This window comes from Aulonocara sp. 'chitande type north' Nkhata Bay, linkage group LG4 (genome assembly GCF_057382095.1).
Source record: "Aulonocara sp. 'chitande type north' Nkhata Bay isolate Kocher_YH1m ecotype deep benthic linkage group LG4, A_spYH_male_GT1.1, whole genome shotgun sequence".
Taxonomy (NCBI): domain Eukaryota; kingdom Metazoa; phylum Chordata; class Actinopteri; order Cichliformes; family Cichlidae; genus Aulonocara; species Aulonocara sp. 'chitande type north' Nkhata Bay.
In genome coordinates this window covers 23,707,053-23,728,625 of record NC_141347.1, presented here as the reverse complement: position 1 = coordinate 23,728,625, position 21,573 = coordinate 23,707,053, and the positions used below count along the sequence as shown (strand labels likewise).

The 21,573-nt window shown below is 43.6% G+C and overlaps 1 protein-coding gene across 2 annotated transcripts in view; it reads right to left on the bottom strand.

Annotated features, from left to right (window-relative positions):
• glis2b (GLIS family zinc finger 2b) overlaps positions 1-21,573 on the bottom strand; it is a 32,746-nt gene that overhangs the window by 8,581 nt on the left and 2,592 nt on the right. The gene's annotated exons all lie outside the window — the stretch shown is intronic.

The following is a 21,573-nucleotide window of genomic DNA, read 5'->3' as shown; positions in this document are numbered from 1 at the left end:
CTACAATCCAATCCAGATGGTCACCCCCACCACTAGCCTGACTTCTTTCCACCCCTTGGCCACTCTTTCGCTCCGTCACATCACCCCCACCCCTGAGACCGTGCACCTTCAGACACCGTAGACCTTTGAGACCAAACCCTGAAGGTCTTTAAGTTCAGCTGTACCCACTGCATTTATCTCCTCCCTCCTCTAAAAACACTGACCTCTGGACCCAGACTGGGGGCTGTGGGCATGACTCTTCTTCTAACTCTCATTATGACTCAGGAACTGGACACCTCCATGAAGCCCATTGTTATATTTATGAGTTCAAATCCTTAACAATAACTTCCTAAATAAAAAATCACATTCTTTTGACTAAATGAATTAGGAATTCTATCGTGGTCCAGACAGTTTTTGTGGCTTCAGTTCATTTTCTAAATTCCCTGGTGTGCAGCTCAATAGCAACTTGGACTGGCCACAGGCAGGTGGTGTACAGTAAGGGACAAAGAGTTTCTGTCCTAAGGAGACTAAGGTAATTCAACAGCTGTAAACTCCTGCTGTTCACCATACGGTGGTGGCCATTGCTCTGTTTTTTTTGTTTTTTTGCTGTGGCCTACTGGGAAGAAGGTGTAGACAAACTTATCAAGAGCGCTGACTCTGCGCTGACTCTGCGGCCGGGTATGAAAGCTGTCGGAGCTGAAATCAGTTATGATAAACCCTGCACACCCACTCCAAACCCTGAGGTTGTTTGGTCTTTATCATATTACTACAGTCATAGATTGAATGGAAGTGATGGACTTGTCCACAAACGTTGGCGAGCTACACTCTGAGCTGTACTGAAAGCATAAATGGAGACCATTCGCCCTCAAAGTCCAAGTTGCACCTTATGAAACAAGCTGGCTGCTGCGCTGAGGCACAGCTTTTACTCTAGCAACACTTTTTTTATTTCACTTTACCAAATTGTACTACTGCTCGGCTAGTAGTTAGCAACTATTTGCAGACATATGTGAAAAACTACAGTAACTTTAGTAATCTGCAAACAACCAAAGCAATCACTAAGACGTTTTTGGTACATTGCCCTCTTTGAATCTGATTTCCCCCACCGAGAGCAGGCAACCTCCAGGAACCACTGCTATCCAGTCAGGGAATACATATTTTTCACTAGTAACCGATGGCTGTATCACGTCTATTATGTCTAACTGTCATCCACATGACATCTGTGAGAAACCTCAGTACACCCCCATTTTATGATAAACGCTTAATTTTAGAGTTCCAAATGTGTTCTGGAGTATTTTTAATTCTACTGTTTCCTACTCACGTTTGGGTTTGAGTGAGTGAAATTCTGGCAGTTTATCAGTATGTTATTTTGCATTAATTGGCAAAAATCTGTGTCACCCATGCAGTCTATGTGAGGGATGTCAAACATAAGGTCCAGGGGCCAGAATCAGCCCGGCAAAGAAACCAATCTGACCCACAGAACGGCTCGGGAAAATCTACGTTTTATAGCTTTTCTAAGTGACAGAACTCCAGCATGGCCATGGCTACAATAAAGTGATTAATTAATAAACAATTAAATGACAGAAAGTTCCTGGTTTTACACTATCTACTATAGAAAGTGCTGAAAAAAGACTGTTTCTGTTAATTAATAAAAACTTTCAGGTTTATATTACAGGGCAGTCTGGCCAATAAGCTACCAGAACTACTACTTCTTTCTGTAATTGTCCACATTCATGTCTTAGAATTTCAAATTCAAATTCAAATTCAAATTTTATTTGTCACACACACACAACCATACACAGTATGACATGGGGGTGAAATGCTTGTAGCTGTACAATGCCCGACCATTAAATGACAGAAGAAAAGTTTTACAATATTTACAATTTACTACAAAAATTTACAAATTAACTTAGGAATTTACAGTAAAGAATGTGCAAATAGCAGAAGAGATTATAAAGATAAGGATTATAAATTATAGGAATTATAGGATTATAGGAAATGTGTGGTGGTGCGTGTGGTGACGTGTGTGAGAGTCCAGTCCTACACCTGGTTCAGGGCCCGAATAGCCTGGGGGAAGAAGCTCCTCCTCATTCTCTCTGTTTTGGCCTTAAGGGAGCTGAAGCGCTTCCCAGACCTCAACAGTGAGAAGAGTCCATTGTTGGGATGGGAGAGGTCCATCATAATCTTCCTAGCTTTGGACTTGCACCGCTTGGTGTAGATGGACAGCAGGTCAGGGAGCTCTGATTGAATGATGCGTTCTGCCGAGCGCACCACCCTTTGCAGATCTCGTCTGTCCTGCTTGGTGCTGTTCCCAAACCAGGTGCAGATGTTTGCCGTCAGGACGCTCTCGATGGTGCAGGAGTAGAAGTTCTTGAGCACCTTCAGTGGCAGATGGAAATCTCTAAGTCTTCTGAGGAAGAAGAGACGCTGACGGGCTTTCTTAACCAGGGTGTTGATGTGACAGGACCATGACAGGTCCTGAGTGATGTGGACACCCAGGTATCGGAAACTGTCCACTCTCTCCACTGGCGTGCCACTGATGATGAGGGGTTTGTAATTCCTCGCCTGCTTTGTAGTGAAGTCCACGATCAGCTCCTTAGTCTTGCTGATGTTTAGGAGGAGGTTATTCTCCTGGCACCAGGTCTCCAGGTTCCTAATCTCCTCCAGGTAGGCCGTCTCGATGTTGTCGGAGATCAGGCCCACAACAGCAGTGTCGTCAGCAAACTTGACAATGGAGGTGGTGTCGGATGTGGCTACACAGTCATAAGTGTACAGTGAGTACAGCAGGGGGCTTAAAACACAGCCCTGAGGCACTCCAGTGCTGAGTGAGATGGAGGGGGAGACTTGTTTTCCTACCCTCACTGATTGGGGTCTGTCTGTGAGGAAGTTGAGGATCCACTGACACAGTGATGAGCTGAGTCCTAGATCCGTCAACTTGGTGAAAAGCTTAGAGGGAATTATTGTGTTGAATGCTGAACTGTAGTCCACGAACAGCATCCTAACATAATTCCCTCTGCCAGTGTCCAGGTGACTCAGGGATGTGTGGAGCAGGTGAGATATGGCATCGTCTGTGGAACGATTAGTCCGGTAAGCAAACTGAAGTGAGTCGATGGTGGGAGGAAGTGAAGAAGTGATGTGATCTCTCATCAGTCTTTCAAAACACTTCATCACAATTGAAGTCAGTGCTACTGGACGGTAAGCCCAAAGCCCAAAGAGTTGTGCACACCGATTTCTTTCCTTTTCTCAGGAGCAGCATTTCTTTATCACGTAGAAAGACTGAGATGTTTTATTAAAATTGCACTTCTTTTTCTTTTATTAAGATATTTTGGGGATTAATTAAACTTGTTTACACTGACAGAAAGGAGACTTTCACAGGTCTGGCCCACTTAAAAATGACTTTCTCATCCCTGGTCTACAGATTCAGTATGCTGACCAAAGTTGCTGGCATTAGCTGACAGCTAATAATCCCAGCCTGCCATGTAAATGTTTTCATTGCTAGAGTGGCAGCTACAAAGCTAAAGGGACTATCATTTACATACAGTCTATGCCATACAATTTTGAATGTTTAAGCCAAGCTATCCTCTGAACATAAAGTCCTAGGATTCAGTGCTTCTCTACACAAACATCTTCTCCATCTGTACAGTTGCAGTTTTATAATTTCTTATTTTAAGTGTCTATAAAGTGTATACCATATGCACACAGATTCTTTCTGATATACATGCTTGCTCACACATGCATACAAGCAATTGCTCAAACTGTAATTTCAAAAATTATCCATCTGTTCCCCCTCTCCTTCGCACACATGCCGAGACAAACTCATAGAAGGGATGGCTAGTCGTGAATGGTGGGCTTTCAGTGCAACTGGCTAGCAGCCACATGAGAAGCCCTTGTTTCTGGGAGGCATGGAGCAGGGAGGTCACCAGGTTCGCCATCCCAACGAGGGATCGCCAACAGCTCACACACACACAAATACAGACACACAGCCAGGGGGTTGGGAGGGGTGTAAAGACTCAATCAGCCATAGATAAGAGGATGATAGTTCACACACGTACTGATGCAAACAGAAGAAGGCACTGTATGAGAGCAGCGTCATCGGTGAGATGAGCTGTGATGCATGAAGAGACACCCATTTTCCTCACATGCACATAAAAACACATCTTACAACAATTCTTTGGGAAAAAAAATCCAAAGTCCAGCATCAGTAGGTAAATAAAATATTACCTCCTATAAGCAAACTAATAATAAAAAAAACCCCCAGACAATCATGCATTCTGCTTTAAAATAAGCTCTTTGTGTACATTGTCCAGAATATAGTGAACCACACAACCAATGAACACATGAAAAATGTGAAGCTGTTAAATGACTCGCATGATTTCTTGGGTTAAAGAAATGTTGGTGTCGCAGTAAAACACAGAACCTGAGATTTTGCGTGTTAGTCCTTAACCGGCTGTATGCTTCTCGCTTCACCAGTGCAGACCTCCGAACGAGGAGATTCACTTATTATTGTTTTCAATCACACGGTTATTGTAAATTATATGGTGACACATAATGAATGTTGCTAACAATAAAGGCGGGATTTTACTGGTAATTGCTGTCAAGTGGAGTTTGTTGTCATTAACTGTGAAAATAAACATTTAAAAAATCTCATAGTGAATATGAGCATCTGCTGCAGTTAATACTACTCCCATTCTCTGCTGTACTGGGTGGCTATGACTAACTTGCTGTAACTCCTACCACACATGCTTGCCAAGAAATTTTTTGGCTTTATTGTTCGGCCAAAGTAGCAGAAAATCGCCTGTCATCCACTTTAAATTTGTAAAAGCCCTCACCCCGAGGCGCAGACCAGGAATCAGCTTAACCTTTCTATAAATCCTGCTCAATCTTATGCAGGGACCCATCGGCATTATGGTCCATGCAATGAGGAATGGATATGGAATTTCTGAATCCATATAACATTGGCATAGAATTTGGTTTGGCACCTGATGTCAAGCAGAGAGCTACTACCAAGTTCTCCACCCACTAAAGATCTTCCCTGCTGGCTGCTCCTTGTGCATACCATTACACTAAACAGAATGTAATGATTTTGCAAATCTCATAAACCCACTGACACTAGAACATACTAAACATATAAAATGTCTACACTGAGAAAATGCACCATTTAAAACATATGTCAGCTCATTTTGAATTTGATGGCAACAGCATAGGTCAAAAAAATTGCCGGGGGCAACAAAAGGCTGGAAAAGGAAGGGGTAGTAAAAAGAAACAGCTTGACTAATGTTTTAGAACTAATTATGTTCACTGGCAACAGACTGAATATAAAAACAGCATCTTAGAGAGACAAGAGTTGCTCAAAATAAATAATATTGTCAAAAGATTCAGAAAATTTGGAGAAATCTCTGTGCGCAAGGGAAAAGACCAAAAATCTTCAGGCCTTGAGGCCTGCATTAACACCAGGCATGACTCTGTCATGTAAATCATTGCATGGGCTCAAAAAACTTCCAGAAGTTATTGTCTTTCAACACAGTTCACCGTACTATGACCAAATGTAGGTTAGAGCTCTATCACGCGATGAAGAAGCCATATGTGAACCAGAAACACCGCTGTCTTCTTCGGGCCAAAGCTCATTTAAAATGGACTGAGGTAAAGTGGAAAACTGTTCTGTAGTCAGACGAATTGAAATTGGAAATTATTTTTGGAAAACATTGACCCTCTCTCTTCTGGCTAAGAGAGGGACCACCCGGCTTGAGATCAACACTCAGTTCAAAAACCTGGATCTGTGATGGTACTGAGTAGCATTTGCTCCAATGGAATTGGCAGCTCGTGCATCTGGAAGGGCACCATCAGTGCTGAAAGGTACATACAGATTTTAAAGAATTACATTCTCCCACCCTCACTACGTCTTTTTCAGGGAAGGCCTTGCATATTTCAGCAAAACCACATACTGCAATTATTACAGCAGCATGGCTTCATAGTGGCCTCCGTGCCCGACTGGCCTGCCCGCAGCCCAGACCTTTCACCAGCTGAAAACATTTGATGCATCATGAAATGAAAAAGCAGACACAGGACTGTTGAGCAGCTAGAATCCTAAATCAGACAAGAACAGGACGACATTCCTCTCCCAACAGTCCATCAGCTGGTTTCTTTAGCTCCCAGACGTCCATAGCCTGTTGTTAAAAGAAGAGGGGATGCTACGCATCCACGGACCATTCCCAACTTTTTTGAGATGTTGCAGTAACATCAAATTCAAAATAACCTGATATATTCTGTTTTTATTGATACATTAGACAATGTCCCAAGTTTTTCATTACACACACACACACACAAAATGGACTATGCAGTTCATTTTCTCCAATTTATTAAGCACGCCTCTGCATCAGCCCCCAGCCCACTCAAACAACAGCTAGCCAAGAAAAGTGTTGTTTCCATGCATCCATCCATTCGCTTCCGCTTGTCCTTTTCAGGGTCGCGGGGGGCGCTAGAGCCTATCCCAGCTGTCATAGGGCAAGAGGCGGGGTACACCCTGGACAGGTCGCCAGTCTGTCGCAGGGCCAACACACAGGGACAGACAACCATTCGCACTCACATTCATTCGCACATTCACACCTAGTGACAATTTGGATTATCCAATTAACCTATCCCCACAAGCTGCATGTCTTTGGACGGTGGGAGGAAGCCGGAGTACCCGGAGAGAACCCACGCAAACACGGGGAGAACATGCAAACTCCACACAGAAAGACCCCGGCCTGATGTTGGAATTGAACTCAGGCCCTTCTTGCTGTGCGGCAACAGTGCTAACCACCGTGCCACCGTGCTGCCCTGTTTCCATGCACAATATATCTGCTGCATGTTGAGAAAATGCCACTTTTTTTTCCCAAAAGAGCATTACTGTCCAGTCTTTTCTTGCTTTTAAATTCCAAATAAATAAATAAGTGTTCAACATTAAGTTGTAGGGTTTTTTTTTTAATTATTCGGTTTACATGTGTCCACTGAACTACAGCTTTAATTTCTTTGAGATGAATGAGGAAAAATATCATTTTAATCAGCAGCAAGCTGATAAAAAAAATAACTGATCAATGTCTGCACATGTGTCATTTGTAGGCTTAAAGCTCCATTGGCTTTTATTCATTATCAGCCTGGGGCAATTATGTTCATTGCTATGAGTAAACGGTAATACCTGAAGGCCTTATAAAAGAAAGGGGCCCCTAAGTAAACAATGTGACAAATATTTAAAACAAGATTCACCTAAAAGTTTCTTGGACTTCCTAATGACAGCGAGCTAAACAATAACTACAAAGCCTAGAGCAATCCATACCTCACTGATGTGATCCCAGAGGTGCTACACCTGCTTTGTACTTTTTTTAACCCAGACAGACAGGAGAAGTGTGGACATGCAGTAAAAGTGCAGCCGGCAGACAGTCAAATCTGGAAATTGGCTGCAGAGGGCATTTCCCCCCTACTTTACTACTCATTCATCAGGTTACTGGACTTGACAAGTATAACTCTTGATGAATGTGCTGAATTTCACCTCAACCTGCCTTCGTGATTGTTCCTTAATGGAGAAATAGTAGAGTGGCTGGGAAGTGACTCACAGAGTGTGGATCTTGGACAGGATTTACGGGATCTTGACTCCACACTCAGTCACTGAGAGGGGGGGCTTGTGGGAAAAATGAGACAGAGAAAGGGTGCCTAACAGAAAGAGTGATACTGAGGTGGAAAGAGTACGGTGCTCTGTGTGCACGTCTGTGTGATATGCGAGGATTTGTATAAAGCCTAATGGCGGATGGCTGTGAAGTTTGGGGAAGGGGTGTTGGCTGGCCCCCATGCAGACTTCCTCGCTCAGTCGTGGGGGTCAACAGTGTCTCTGAAAGGAGGCATTGTCCCTCTTTGGGCCTTCTCCTCTCGCTCTAGCAGAGTAAACACTGACTACAGCAGCTGAGCGGGAGAGAGAGCGGAGCAGAGGGATGACCGAGGGGGCCACAGCGAGGATATACGAGGGTGAGGAGGAAGTGGAGGAGGAAGCGTGCTAAAAAGGAGGCTTGTGCATGTCCTCTTTAACAACCCTTGTGACTTACTCCCCTGTATAACCCTTCCACCTGAGTCTTACTCTGCTGACCTTGCTTTGATAAAGTATGAGTATGTGTGTGTTCAGGGGTGAACCTGGGTCGAGACTGGAGGGTGTGAGAAAGACGGCACGGTTACTTATAGGGTGAAATAGTGCAAGGGGACTTCAGGTCAAAGGAGGGCTATGTGTTTCAACACCCCTGTGCTCTGAGGCTAGGCTCACATGGATCATTGCTGACCCCACTCTGACCGACTGATCTTTACCCTAATCTGATCTGGTGAGGATTGCGTTTCAGCTCAGTCTGCTTGGTCTGATGGTGCAGATACGCGCCAATAAAACGCATCAGAAAACATTATAATTGTGCAGTATAAGATGATTATTTTACAGTTTATAAAATCGCATTGTGCAATATTTTGTTGTCACAGTGTGGGTTTCAGAGAGTGAGGGAATGTGTTTGTGTGTGCGTACACATTTTGTGAAACCCCCTCCGAGTTTGGCTGTAACTTAATCTCCCTCCTGCTGTGACCCTGGGAGGTGGTCTGTAGGAGGCAAGCCAGTTCTCCCCGGGGCTCTTTGCTCTCTTTTTTCTCTCCGTTCTCTTATATACACACACACACACGCACGCATGTGCGCACACACACACATATATGCACACGCACACATGTGAAGAGAACACAGAGAGAGCAAAAAAGCATGATGAGAAAGATAGCTTCTAGTGACCGATGGCGTTAAGCTAAACAATGCCATTTAAGCCAATATTAAACTGGCAATAAATATATAAGTAAAATCAGAGACGTCATTTACACATATTTCAAAATACCATTATGAATATATTTGAGCGAATACAGCTTTATTTAAAACAATTTCATTCATAATTAAAAAAAGATTTAACATTAACACGTATAAAGTGCAAACGTTTAGCCACCACGCATTTCTTGCCACTTTGCTTCCAAGTTTCCAGACATTATTGTAGTTTTGTAAGTGGTCTTGAGGAATAGTTCTCTAGGCTTTCTGAAGTTCCTTTAAAGTTTTGTCATAGCTGTCACGAAAACACAAAATGCCAAATATGACACAGTTTCACGGGCATGAAAGGTTTTTTTAAACAACCAAAAAGGTGATTCCCAAAGAGCTATTAGCCAAAAGGTTGGCATAACTTGGAGTGGTGTGTAGCGCAATCTTGTCCTAAAAAAAAGCAAACTATCTAGAGCAGTATCTGAAAGTCATTTCCTTAGGAAATTGAAAAAAAAAACAATGACACAGGACCTGAGAGATGCATCTGGTCCTTGTGTTGATTCAACTACTGTTCACCGAAGCCCCATCAGAAATGGTCTCAGTGGAAGAGTCAAGAAGTCATTCTTAAGGAAGGGAAACAGGGAGGGAAAACACGGTGAAGGCTCTGTCATAGTTTGGAGCTGCATTTCAGTCAGTGGTGTTGAGGATATTGTCAAAATTGCTGAAACTATGAAAAGTACCGTCAGATTTTGATCGACCGTGCAGTAGCATCTGGAAAGCATCTGACTGGGAATGGCTTTATTTTTTGCATGACAATGATCCCCAACACACTCCCAATGCAGTAAAAGCCTACCTGGATTTAAAAGAAGAAGAATCGCACACACTCACACACACAATGGCTTCACCAGAGCCTGGACCTCAACATTATTAAAGCAACGTGAGATCATCATAGCAGAGAATGGAACAAAAAAGGCGACCAACATCCAAAGAATGAATGTCCTTCAAGAAGCCTGGAGAACTAGTCCTGCAAACGACTTAAAGAAATTACAATGAAGCTTGGCTGAGAGAGTTCAGGCTGTTTTGAAGAATAAAGATGATTTTACCAAATACTGACTTTCAAACTCATTAGAACTATAAGCACAAATATACTGCATTTCCATGTATGTTTGCACTTGTTTGTTGAATAAATCACTGCACTTATTTTCTTAGCAAAACATAAATAAATGATGAGTGCTTCAAGACTTTAGCACAGCACTATGTCTATAGAGTAGAATGGAATAGATTATTTGAAGATGCACGTGGAAGAGTATGCATGCAGTAAGGAGTCTTCTTATGTGTATGCGCATATATCAGTTGATAGAACATAATCAGAGCCAGTATAGTCCACTCAGAAATCCAAAAACTTTTTATAGCACGGTGTGGTTAAATCACATTTTAAACAGAACAATTATGGGGTTACTGAGACCTAAATGTGGACTTTCTGCCATCACAAAGCAAACACAACGGCTGCCTGGCACATTTAATGAACTAAAGGTCAGTAACTCTCTTAGTAAATGTGTTTCTAGGTTTTCTGTGGCTTGGCGCTGATGTGTAGCGACCCACAGCTGCAGCACCAGTCATGTTGAAACCTGCAGGACTTTATATCCAACAGGTGAGGGTGTGGTGTGACCTCTGACCCCTGTTCAACATCTGTGACCCAGGCCTAGAGGAAATAAACAATACCCTCACATTTTCAAGCAAACAAGCGCAGTACTCTAAACAACTGTGACTCCAATCTGCAGTTTTCCTCAAGAGTCAGATTTACATGGATTCGTGTCAAAGGTGAGATCAATTCGAGAAGGATGCGACAAAGGCGTTTTCGTTCATCATCAGCTGAGCCGCGTTAAAGGCCGATGATTCGAATCTTTGCATTTAGAGACGCACGAAAAACAGACCCAAAAATGGTCACTCTTTCCCTCACACTTGTCTCATCGCCGACGTTGCTCGAAGTAATAACCGCAAGTGACCCCACCTCTGCTGACACATACACCCCCCCCCTCGTTTAAGCCCCTGATGGATCACTCAACACACAAACACACACACAGGAGAGGGTTTTTTTTCCCCTGCTTCTGTCCTCTTCAGCCAGCCACCTCCTCAAACAGGAAACCTCAGTTTCCACTCCTCCTCCTACTCCTCTGGGCCCCATATTCCCCTTTTCTTCTTATATTTATTTCTTCATTATTTGCTTTTTTTGCTCTTCTTACATTTACTGCTTCGTTATCCCTTTATGTTAATATTCCACCTTCACTCTTATCACATTTAATGTTATGTTTTATGCTCTAGCTTCTGTGAAGCACTTTGTGATAGTATCTTGAAAGGTGCTATATAAATAAAATTTTACTTTACTTTACTTACATTCCTCTGATTGAATACTACACAAGATTCTGCTTTAAATACTGCAAAGCCAATTCCTGTATTAAAACATTTTATTTAAAAAAACATGTGCATAATAAGGATTTCAAAAAGTTTTACTGGTGTCTCCAATTTTTCATACTTTTCCTTCAAACCTTTACCTCTTGTCTTTGACTCTACTGCAAAAAGGCACACAGGATCTTACACAGGATTATGTAATAGCAGCAAGCATGGAGCCACAAGGGAAGGGCTATTGAGGAAAAACTATTTTTGCTGGAGTCACAGTGGCTGGAATATATATAGGGGGGGGGGGGGGGGGGGCACACATGTGTTAACATGCTTCAGGGAAGAATAAGCACAAAATTGCCACTTGCTCTTTTGAGGGTTTTAAAAAGACATTAGGCATACATCATCTACAAATAAAAGACAGGGAAGAGATAAAAGGTGCCGACATAGAGAAGAAGAAAGAGGCCCGAGACACAACAGAGCAGAGGCGAAAAGAGCAAGGGAAAGAAAGAAGGAGAAAAGGAAGGGATAGATGGAGTGAAGGAGGGAGAGGGTGCAACAGGAAACTTCTCAGCGAGCTACTGATGGCCTCCAGCCAGAGCATTCAGACACTCAGGAATTCCAGGCAGAAGGCAGGGAGGGAGGGAAGGTGCCAGGAGGGAGGGAGGCACTGAACGAGGAGGGCGGGTCGCACTTGTGGTTTGTTGTCAAAAGGCGACTGCTACAACAGAAGGGACGAGCACACACTTACAGTGGTGTTTCTTGTGATGTAAAGCTTTTGGTTAATAAAAGCATTTTTTTTCTTTATCACTGCAGTGTAAACTTGACTTATAATTTCACTGTAGAGCAGTTGCACAAAGTTGTGATCACTATAAAGAAATGCAATACCATCTATTATATAAGTATTTTCTGCTCTTCTCTGTTTTGCATTATAATAATTCTTATTTCTTTAGCAATACAGCTGCTGGTGAGACACCAACTTTTATAAACATTAATAATTTGGTCGTTTATTTAGCAATCCAACTGAGGTTGCAAAAGGGGAATGTGGCATATAAATATATATAGAGATATAATAATAATAGCCAATATTGGGAAATGGTGGCTGGGTGGTGCTTAGCACTGTTGCCTTACAAGAAGAAGGTTGTGGTTTGCATCCAAAGTGGAGCCTTTCTCAGTCAAGTTTGGAGGTTATCCCCGTCTCTGGGTTCTCTTCCAGTATTCTGCTTCTTCCCACAGTCCAAAGACAAGCATTGGTTTGGGTTAACTAGTGATTTTAAATTGGCTGTAGGTGTAAACGGCCGTTTCTCTCTGTCTGTGTTAGGCCTACAACCTGTCCAAGGGTGCAGCTTGTCTCTTACCTGCTCCCCCAGTTATTTGATCCCTTAGAGGAAACTACCAGGTATTTACCGTAGTTTCATGTTACAGACTTGCACTTTAGACCTGTAGGATATGCACTAATGATGTTTATATGCACTCATAATGCCTGGGGTTAATTTAGAAAGTGTGTTATTATCACATAGTTTATCCACTAGAGAGGTTTTGATGTCAATGTTTATAATCGCTTTAATCTCTGATTTATTCCCCATAGATGTACAGAATCTGTGGGATAACAGCAGCTTTATGGTTTCCATTTGTAGTCTGATTAGAATTGGTCAAATACATTTCATGGCTTATTCAGGCGGAAAGTCCGGTATAGAGGAAAAGTGGAGCACATTAGAGGGGTTTTTTAATTTCATTTCATCTATTTATTTATTTTTACAGTGAAAGTGTAAGGTCTTGCCCCCTGACATCAGTTATCTGTTACTAGAAGCTATGGGTTGATGTGCTGTGTATGTTTACAGTTTTTCTCAAATGCTAAAACACATGTCACAAACGTTACCACCAGGTCCCCCAATGTCCAAACACAACACCCTTCTCTAAAGCTACATAAACACAACCACACCTTCCCACTGCAAAACTCAAACTCCCACACCAAGAGAGCAGCTCGAAGCTGTCAAAACTGTAAACACTATACACAGCATTACACACTACAGCAAAACAATTGAAAACACAATGCTCAATTTGTGAGAAGGTTCTTTGTTTCATAACTGCCAATGCATATTTTAGAAACTATACAGTAACGGATCGTCGTAGATCTCTGCAGAGGATTAGGCATTTAGATTTGTGAGTTTCATATGAGTAGTATAAATCTATAGAAAATCCTGCATGTACGTACACTACTGTAACACAACTCAATGCAAAAACAGAATCTATTGCACACAACAGTAATCTTGAAAACATGAACAGGGTGTGAAGTTTTTTTATTTACGTTATTCACACCACACACACCACAATCACTGTGCGGCATCATGTCGCTGAGCTGTCGCTCGCATCTCGTCAGTAATGATGGTGCGAGGTTGTCTTGCTCTCCCTCCTGGACCTTCTCCTCTCCCATGTTGGCCTTCTCCTCTTCCTCGTTGGTCGCTCCTCTTCCTCCTCTCATTTGAACTCCTCTTCCTCATTGGCCTGCTCCTCTTCTTCCAGGGCCAGCTCTTCTCCCTCCTCTGCATCAAATTCCTCTTCCCCTGACTCTGCCTTCATCCATTGTGTTTGTTTGGACTCTTCAGCATACTGTGCACTCTGAACTTGCTTTTACATGTGGGTACAGCATTAGCAACAAGTGTCTTCAATTTTGAGTCATTGTGTGTAGTGAATGACGCCAGGTGTGTTCCCTGTGTTCAAAGATTGGTGACTGTGGCAAGCATTTTGCATCACATGGGCTTTCATTTGAGAATATGAGCAGAGTTGTTTTGCAACATGTGTTTTAGCAAGGAAAGATGTGTTTAGATTTATGAGTACAGAGGGTTGTGTTTTGTGAATTGTGTCTTCATGTGACATGTGTTTATGGTACTGGAATATGGTGGCTACATTTGGTAAATGTGTTTAGACTACTGGTCATTTGGGTTACAGGATTGGCTTTTGTGTTTTAACATTTGAGAAAAACTGTAATTTGAATCAACACACTCCACCAGGCTGCGTATGGAGCAGTAACAGCACTCAGACCAGACCTGACAACAAAGCAGCAATTCCACTTAGTCTGCCATATAGTGAGATTAGGCCTCAAATGATCTATAAAAAGCCATTTGACTGAGATTTCACAATGTGTCTGTAAGCCTTATGGCCTGCTAAACCAGGGATTGTGGCAGTCTTGGTTAGGTGAGGAGTGATGAGAGTGGGTGAATAGAAGGAAAGAGAATAGAGGTATGTTAAAAAAGTATATAGAACTGCTTTAATTTGCCAGTTACTCTTGTATCAGTGTCTCACAATATTATGTATGGTTTTTTTTATGTAGTAAGATGGAAAAAATAAAGGAAGAGGCAGGTAAAGCAGGAGACAACTGCTACATATTGGCGCGAGGCTAGGAACCTTCCTACCCGGCTATAGTTTATGAGCTGTTGTATGACATGAACTGTACGTGACTGTGAGCCCACGTGTAGCAGCATGTGTTTTGAGTCACTGGATTGTTTTTCTCCCACCTATTCCCCATTCACAATCAGATGGGCCACATAAGGTTTTAATTAACAGTTTAAATGTATATCGTAGCATCAGGACAGCAATCAGTGCTAACAAGCTACCCCCCCCCAAACGAGGACATCTACTCTGGCTGTTTGATGAATGTTTAAGCGGTGAACCCATCCGACGCTAATGCTTAAGGCACTTCACACAGCGGTACCGCAGGCTTTGAAGAGCGGTGAGTAATCTTACAATAACGCAGGGCATTTCACAACATTTGGCATCTGGTGATGCACCAGTGGGGCAATAGCAACCAGTGAACTCAGCTCTACTGCCATCCGTGAGAAGAGAAGAGAAGAGAAGAGAAGAGAAGAGAAGAGAAGAGAAGAGAAGAGAAGAGAAGAGAAGAGAAGAGAAGATCTGAATATCTGATTGGCATCCCCACCCAGGCTTACTTTGACCTCCACAGTAACTCTGCTGGGCCCGTCTCCCCTCTGCAGCCTACCGACTGCATTCCCTCCAGCCCTCACTCCTCATCTCCTCTTTGCTCTCACATACTTCCACATAAACAAAACATGCCTCATCTCCATTCCCTCTTGACTTGCTCTTCACTTTTTACATCTATATACTCAGCGTCTGTCATCGCTCTCTCCCCTTCTTTTCCCTCTCATTTGTTGACTTCTCTCACGACTCTTTATCTCTCTTTTCCCTGCTGCCCCCCCTTCAGTCCATTCCTGTGGCCGCTCCCCACAAGCAGTGATGCAATCCTCTGACTCCTGCGCGCAATCGCAGGGTCTGGAGTTGGAGCACCAGCCAAGCAGGGGCGTCACCACACCACACTCAGTAGGAAAGCAACGGCGGAGGAAAGAAGGGAGGTGGGGAGACGAAAGAAAGGAAGGAATGAAGCCAATGAGAGAGGAAGTTAAAACAGCCCGACACTGTGTGAGCTCTGGGTGATAGAAGAAGGAAAAAAACAAAACAGCTATGATAAAAGTGAGCATTTATGTTTCCCAAAGCAAAAGTTTGGGTGATTTTTTTTGCTTGCGTGCGTTCAGCTGTGTATCCTCTTTCGAGCACACTAAATTACATCTACTGAAGGAACTTCTGAAATAATTAAATTTATCAAACATCGGGACTCTCCACCCCCACACCCATCCTCACATCAGCCTACTAACCAGCTGCGGCTGTTTTGCTGGGATTTACTGAAAAGGGTCTGTATTTCGGAAGTGACGGTTCTTTGCTACTCCCACACTAGATGCTGTCATTCCAGCTGACTCACACAAACATTAGCATTATTCTAACAGCCAGACGTGCGATATGACATTTAAGCGAAGGAGCGAATTTCATTGTTTGATTTGGAAGTCTGCATTTCTCTCAAAGTAAACCTCCTTTCCTCTTCATTTCCTTGGTGGGGCAGTGCAGATGAAATATGTTAATACTATGTATATACAACAGACGTGGAGTGAAATTCTTTCCACTAAAAGTCTGAATCGTATAGCACTTTAAAGTAACTTAAAAGATTTAAACTTATGTTATGAATTAAAAAAAAAATGATTCCACGAGCGCGTGGACCCACATCTGCTTTACCAACTGTGCCGAGGCAGACCTCCCCTAAAGGCAGCAGAAATGAGCGCAAGGTCAGGATAGGAATGCAAAGCACTGGCACCTGCCTAAATCTTTAAATTAGCAGGTTGTCTCAGCAACACACACACACACACACACACACAAGCTATTGTTGACCACTCCCTAAAACCCAGCTCAGGATTTAAGCCTAAAGAGAAATGACTTCAGCTCAAAGCCAACAGGTGTGTACACTAAAATTTGAGGATGTATGAAAGTATATACTTAAATTACGATGAGAGCTTTAAACTCTTTTCAAAACATCTCAGAGTGCATAAAACGTCTTCAGCTGAACTCTCAACGGGACAAGTTATTTTCTCACTGGTAACATCCCAGAATAAAGCATCTGAGTAAGAAAGCATGGGAAAGTCAGAGAACCCCCTCTTTCCCTTTCTCCTCTACAAAGTTCAAAACAGTCAGAGGGCATTTTATTAGGGTTGATACTTATAGAAACTGAGGCACATTAAGAAGAACTGAATTACTTTTAGCACCGGTGGATCTGTCCCTGTGGTCTATTGATTCATCAAGGATTGGGGTGCGAATTATAGTATGCATCCACACAGTGCGGGCACACACAGACATACCGACTGTCCGGCTCTTGGGTACGAACCCATGCACGAGTGAGCTGCATGCTTAGCTGTGTGCTGTGGAGTTCAGACCAGTTCAGAGCGCTGTGGTACCGCTCCAGCTTTTGGGAGGGGTTCGTCTGTCTCACAGTCATTTCCTGGACGGGAATATTATAGCACCACACGCATGAGAAACAAACCCCTTTCTTTTTACACACTGACTCCAGCCACTTTCATTTGCTTGCAACTCAATAGAGAAATCCCTGGGAAGTAGGTCTTCTTATTCAATAGCCTCGGTAATATGATTCCAACAACAACTTTATGCAACGCGGCCTCCTGTAGGCTCGAGGCGAGGCACGGAGTCGGTGGGCGCTCTCTTTATTTTGCAGGCTTACGTCTGCTGCACCTTTAACTTTTAAACTCCTTCACCCCTGTCGCTTTCTCTCAAGCGGGGCTGGGCGACACCTGTGCACCAACTGTACTGAATGGCAATAACAAAGAAGGCGGGGCACGGGCCCAGATGTGCTCTGGGAGTGTCTCCACTGGTGCGGCTTTGTTAGCATGTGGGTCTATACGTGTGCACGAATGTGTTCATGTACAAAGAGGAGGGACAGAAGAGGGGCTTTGCTTTCCAAGCCAAAGCATAATGAAAAGGAAGGAAAACAGGAAGAGGGAGAAATGCACAACAGCAGAGAGCAATTAGTAGACTAAGTGACGTGATGCATGTTTTCATGTTATGGACAGCAGCAGCACTGTTGTGGAGCTCCTGCTTCTTTAAATCTCAGTGTACCCCCAACTCCCAGACTGTCTGCTATACCTCCATTTTAGCCCTTCTTCGTCCCTCTCCAGTGATCGCACGTATACATGTAGGCACAAAGCTTGTGTTGTCTTTTCCTTGTGAGGCTCTGCCAACTTAATGGCAGCCCTGTGTTCTCCCTCCTCACATGGAGCGCCTGTTTTCTCTGAGTAACCCGCCGCCCCATGTCTCCTCCCACCATGGCTGGCAATATGACAAGGTCAATATGACAGTCTTTTCTCTCCCTCTCTCTTTTTCTACCTTTGTCTCCCACCCCTCTCCTTTTTTCTCTGTATTTCTGTGTTCTAGCTCAACTGGTGACAGGCTCCACCCTGCAGCTTTCATCTTTTTTTCCCTTTTTTTTTTTTTGAAGCTCCATCCAAGAGTGGGAAGCAGGGAAAAAGAGAGCAGAGAGACAGATGCAAAGGGACAGATGGAGGGTGACTGAGATGGCGACAGACAGGGTTGAGCATAATGCTGTAAAATGGAACAGCACTAAACTCTCGATTTAAATTTGTTGACGCGTCCAAGTCGTGCAATCAGTTGGAGCTGAGCGTCAGAAAGATCTGGTGCCGATTCCTCCTCTCGTTTTGGCGAAACGAGAGATCGAACGGCGAAGAACCAAATAAATGTGTTGTGGAACAAACCGCACATCGGCAGCCTGAGAAAGAGTCTCAGTTAGAGCTGAAGGTCAAGAAAATAGCCATGCTCTTGCATCTGAATCAATGCCAACACTTTAGAATCAGATAAGGAATGGCAAAGTCAACTATGACTGACAGCACCGATTATTAAAGACACGAGCAAACAAAGAGCGAGTACGCGGCTTTCAGATGGCGACCATCAATAGTTAAGATGGCCACTGAAGCCAATTCACTTTTAGCGAGCAAATAAAAACAGTGAGGCTGTTTCACAGAAGCGTCTGAGGTCAGAATTAGTCTCAAAAAGCAGCCTCAAACTTAAAACATTCCCAAATTACATAAGGCTCCCTGGTAAGAGGGGAAAAAAGGGAAAACAACCACGGTACATATGAATTAAATTAGTGCTGGCAACATCTCCACAACACCACAGAGAAGGTACAAACACTAAGAGGCCAAACTTTCCCCCCCTCTAACTCTCTCTCTTTTACTGCATGTATAAGATGGAGAATGTCTTATGTAATGTACACGAAGCTGGGAGCTCATGGAAAGTGGGAGACAAAAAACGTAAGGGAAGGACGGAGGAAGAGAAGGGAATAGAAGCCGAGTTGAACGCGAGGAGGAAATGGCGTCTCAGGGAATTAGGGATGGAGGGGAAGAGGGTGGTAGGAGGGAGGGGGGTGAAGGGGGCAAAGTCTGGAAGCTAGCTGACAGGATTGGATATGCCCAGACAGAGAGCCAGGCCCAGGCCCAGACTTGAGAGCCTTATGTGAATCTTAGAAATGCCTCACCCATCTCTCTCCCTCACCCCCTTCTCTTAAAAAGAAAAAAAAAGAAACCCTCACAATTCCTCCCTTCCCAGTCCGATACTCCTCAGCCATACTCACGGGCAGAGCTCCTCCCTTTCTTTTCTCCTCAAACAAGCAAACACACAAAGTCAAACTGGACTGCACATACGACAGAATCCAGGGTGTTGACCGAGCAAGTAATAATAACATAAACCAGCTGCGGCTCCACTTCAACCACAATACTTTGGGTATATTACTGTACAACTGGCAGATCCCTTAACTCAGCTTTCTGATCCCTTAAAGGGTCAAACTAGATCTACTTTTACTTTCATTTGCAAGTTAAACAGTAACAATGAAGCTGGAAATGGACCAAAAGTACAAAAAGTAAAAAGGAAAGGAGAATAAAAGGGAAAAAAAGAGAGCGTCTTCCTCTAAAATCTCCCATGTCTTAGCTCTCTTTCTCTATCTTTCCTCATCAGCAGTGCCCTGCCCCAGACATGGTCTGCATATTGTCTGCAAGGCTTTGCGAGCTGAAATTCTCTCATGATAGAAATACTGAGCAGGGAGTGCAGAAGGCGCTTTAAAGAGAATGGGAAGAGGTAGGGCGGGGTGGTTGGAGTGAAGCACTGAGTTGTCTGTGTTTATTTTGGAAATGCAGGACTGCACACTTGCAGCAGAGGAACTGACCCTAAACTTCACCGATCCTCACAGAAAAAGCCAAACCCGAGCACTCATTTAGGATGTCCCACACAGGTGATTTAAGAAAAGGGTAGACCATATATCCCCTCGGGGCAGGGGGCTGAGGGGTAGTTTAACCCACCCTGGGGACACAGGAATGGTCTGCTCGAGGAGGAAGCAGTGAGGCCGTGAGGTGATTAGTGGTTACAGTTTAACTGGAGAAAAATGCACGGTGCGTGAGCCCCAGCCAGCCTGGGAGCAAAGCGGTATGCACTGGTCTTTTTCAGTTTTCAAACTAGAATGAGTCAAGTCACTGTATGCACTTTGTCTATTCTTAATGCATGGGTCCAAGAGTGTGACCCATACAGACACATCAGTCTGCAGCGCTCCAAAATATGTCTGTGTCATTCAGCAAGCACGTGGCAATGATTAAGAATAAAAGATTTGATTCGTCTGGAAGTGATTTACTATTATATACAAGTTTATCTACATTCAGGTATTGAGATTTACATACAATGTTCAGCTTGACGCTACAAGAGAGGACTTTACTAACCAGTGGATGATGCCAAAGTGGTTTTATCCACCCTTTATGTACAGTTAGTGGTAAGCAATTGAATGATTACATTGCCTTAGCGTTTTGGCAATAATTTAATTAATTAATGAAAACAGGCAACTCATTCATTGCGACTTATCTTCAAATAGGCACAGCTTTCTTAGAAATGTATCCAAAAACTGACCATCCTCTCTTCTCCGCCTAGCTTCAGTACAAAGACATTTCTTCTGGCACAACACTTGCATCTCCTCGATCACTGGTAACGAGCTTGAATGCACGACCCCGCCAAACGCGTTCGAGACGTGACATTTCCCTAATGCATGAAGCACGAGGCTGTTCATCTGATTAGCGTTAACTCTCTACAAATGCAAACCCCAGAAAGGACAGGCTCTGCCATGGGAAATCTCAAGTGCTGCAGCTCTTATCCCTGGGAAGATAAACGCAAGTGTGTATCAGGTGCCTTGTTTTCACTGCATGCTGCCTCATTCACTGACCACTGTAATCCTCCCTCCCCTGCTGCTGAGTTGCCTTTCAGCTCGCCTGTAATCCCTAGCAGCTACGGAGCCCCACTGTGATATTAATTCGAACACTCAACTTGGCTTTACCAAGCAGGTTTGTGCAACTTACATCCCACCCACTTACTGGTAGCAATCCTTGCCCTCCGCACAGTGTTTTTTCCCCTCTTAAGTAGCAAACATATTGTTGTGGTTTTACATGAAACTGTGAAAAAAAACCAACTTGCTTCTGCCACCTTTTAGACTTTAGATGAGGATTTCTTTGGCGGCAATGCAAAAAGCACAATGTAACAATCAAATCTATGGTGTCCATTTGTATTGGGCCTCGTTTAAGGTATTAAGCACAAGTGCACCCTGGGTTCCCACCATCTCTCTACCACAAACCTCGTGGTAATGCTGACGCAGGAGTACGCCTTTGAGTTCCACCTTTTCCACCATAAAACAGCTGCCGTTCCCTCACAGTTTGGACCAAAACTGAATGATGTCACGGTTGCGGTGCAATCTCAAGACACATGGAAAATTGAGGAGGGGGTGAATACCACACCCATGATCTGATTTTAGAGACTGGCACGGTGGACAGCCTTAATAGTACATATCCTCTGAGGAACCAACTACAGCAGCCAAAGGCTGTCAGACCTATAACTCTGGCTAGCACTCGGTGCAAGTTGTTGCTCCCAGCAGCAGTCCAGTTCCCTACATATGGCCAAGTATGAATTAAGGGAAGGAAAAGGAAATATACAGCAAGAAAATTACACACACACAC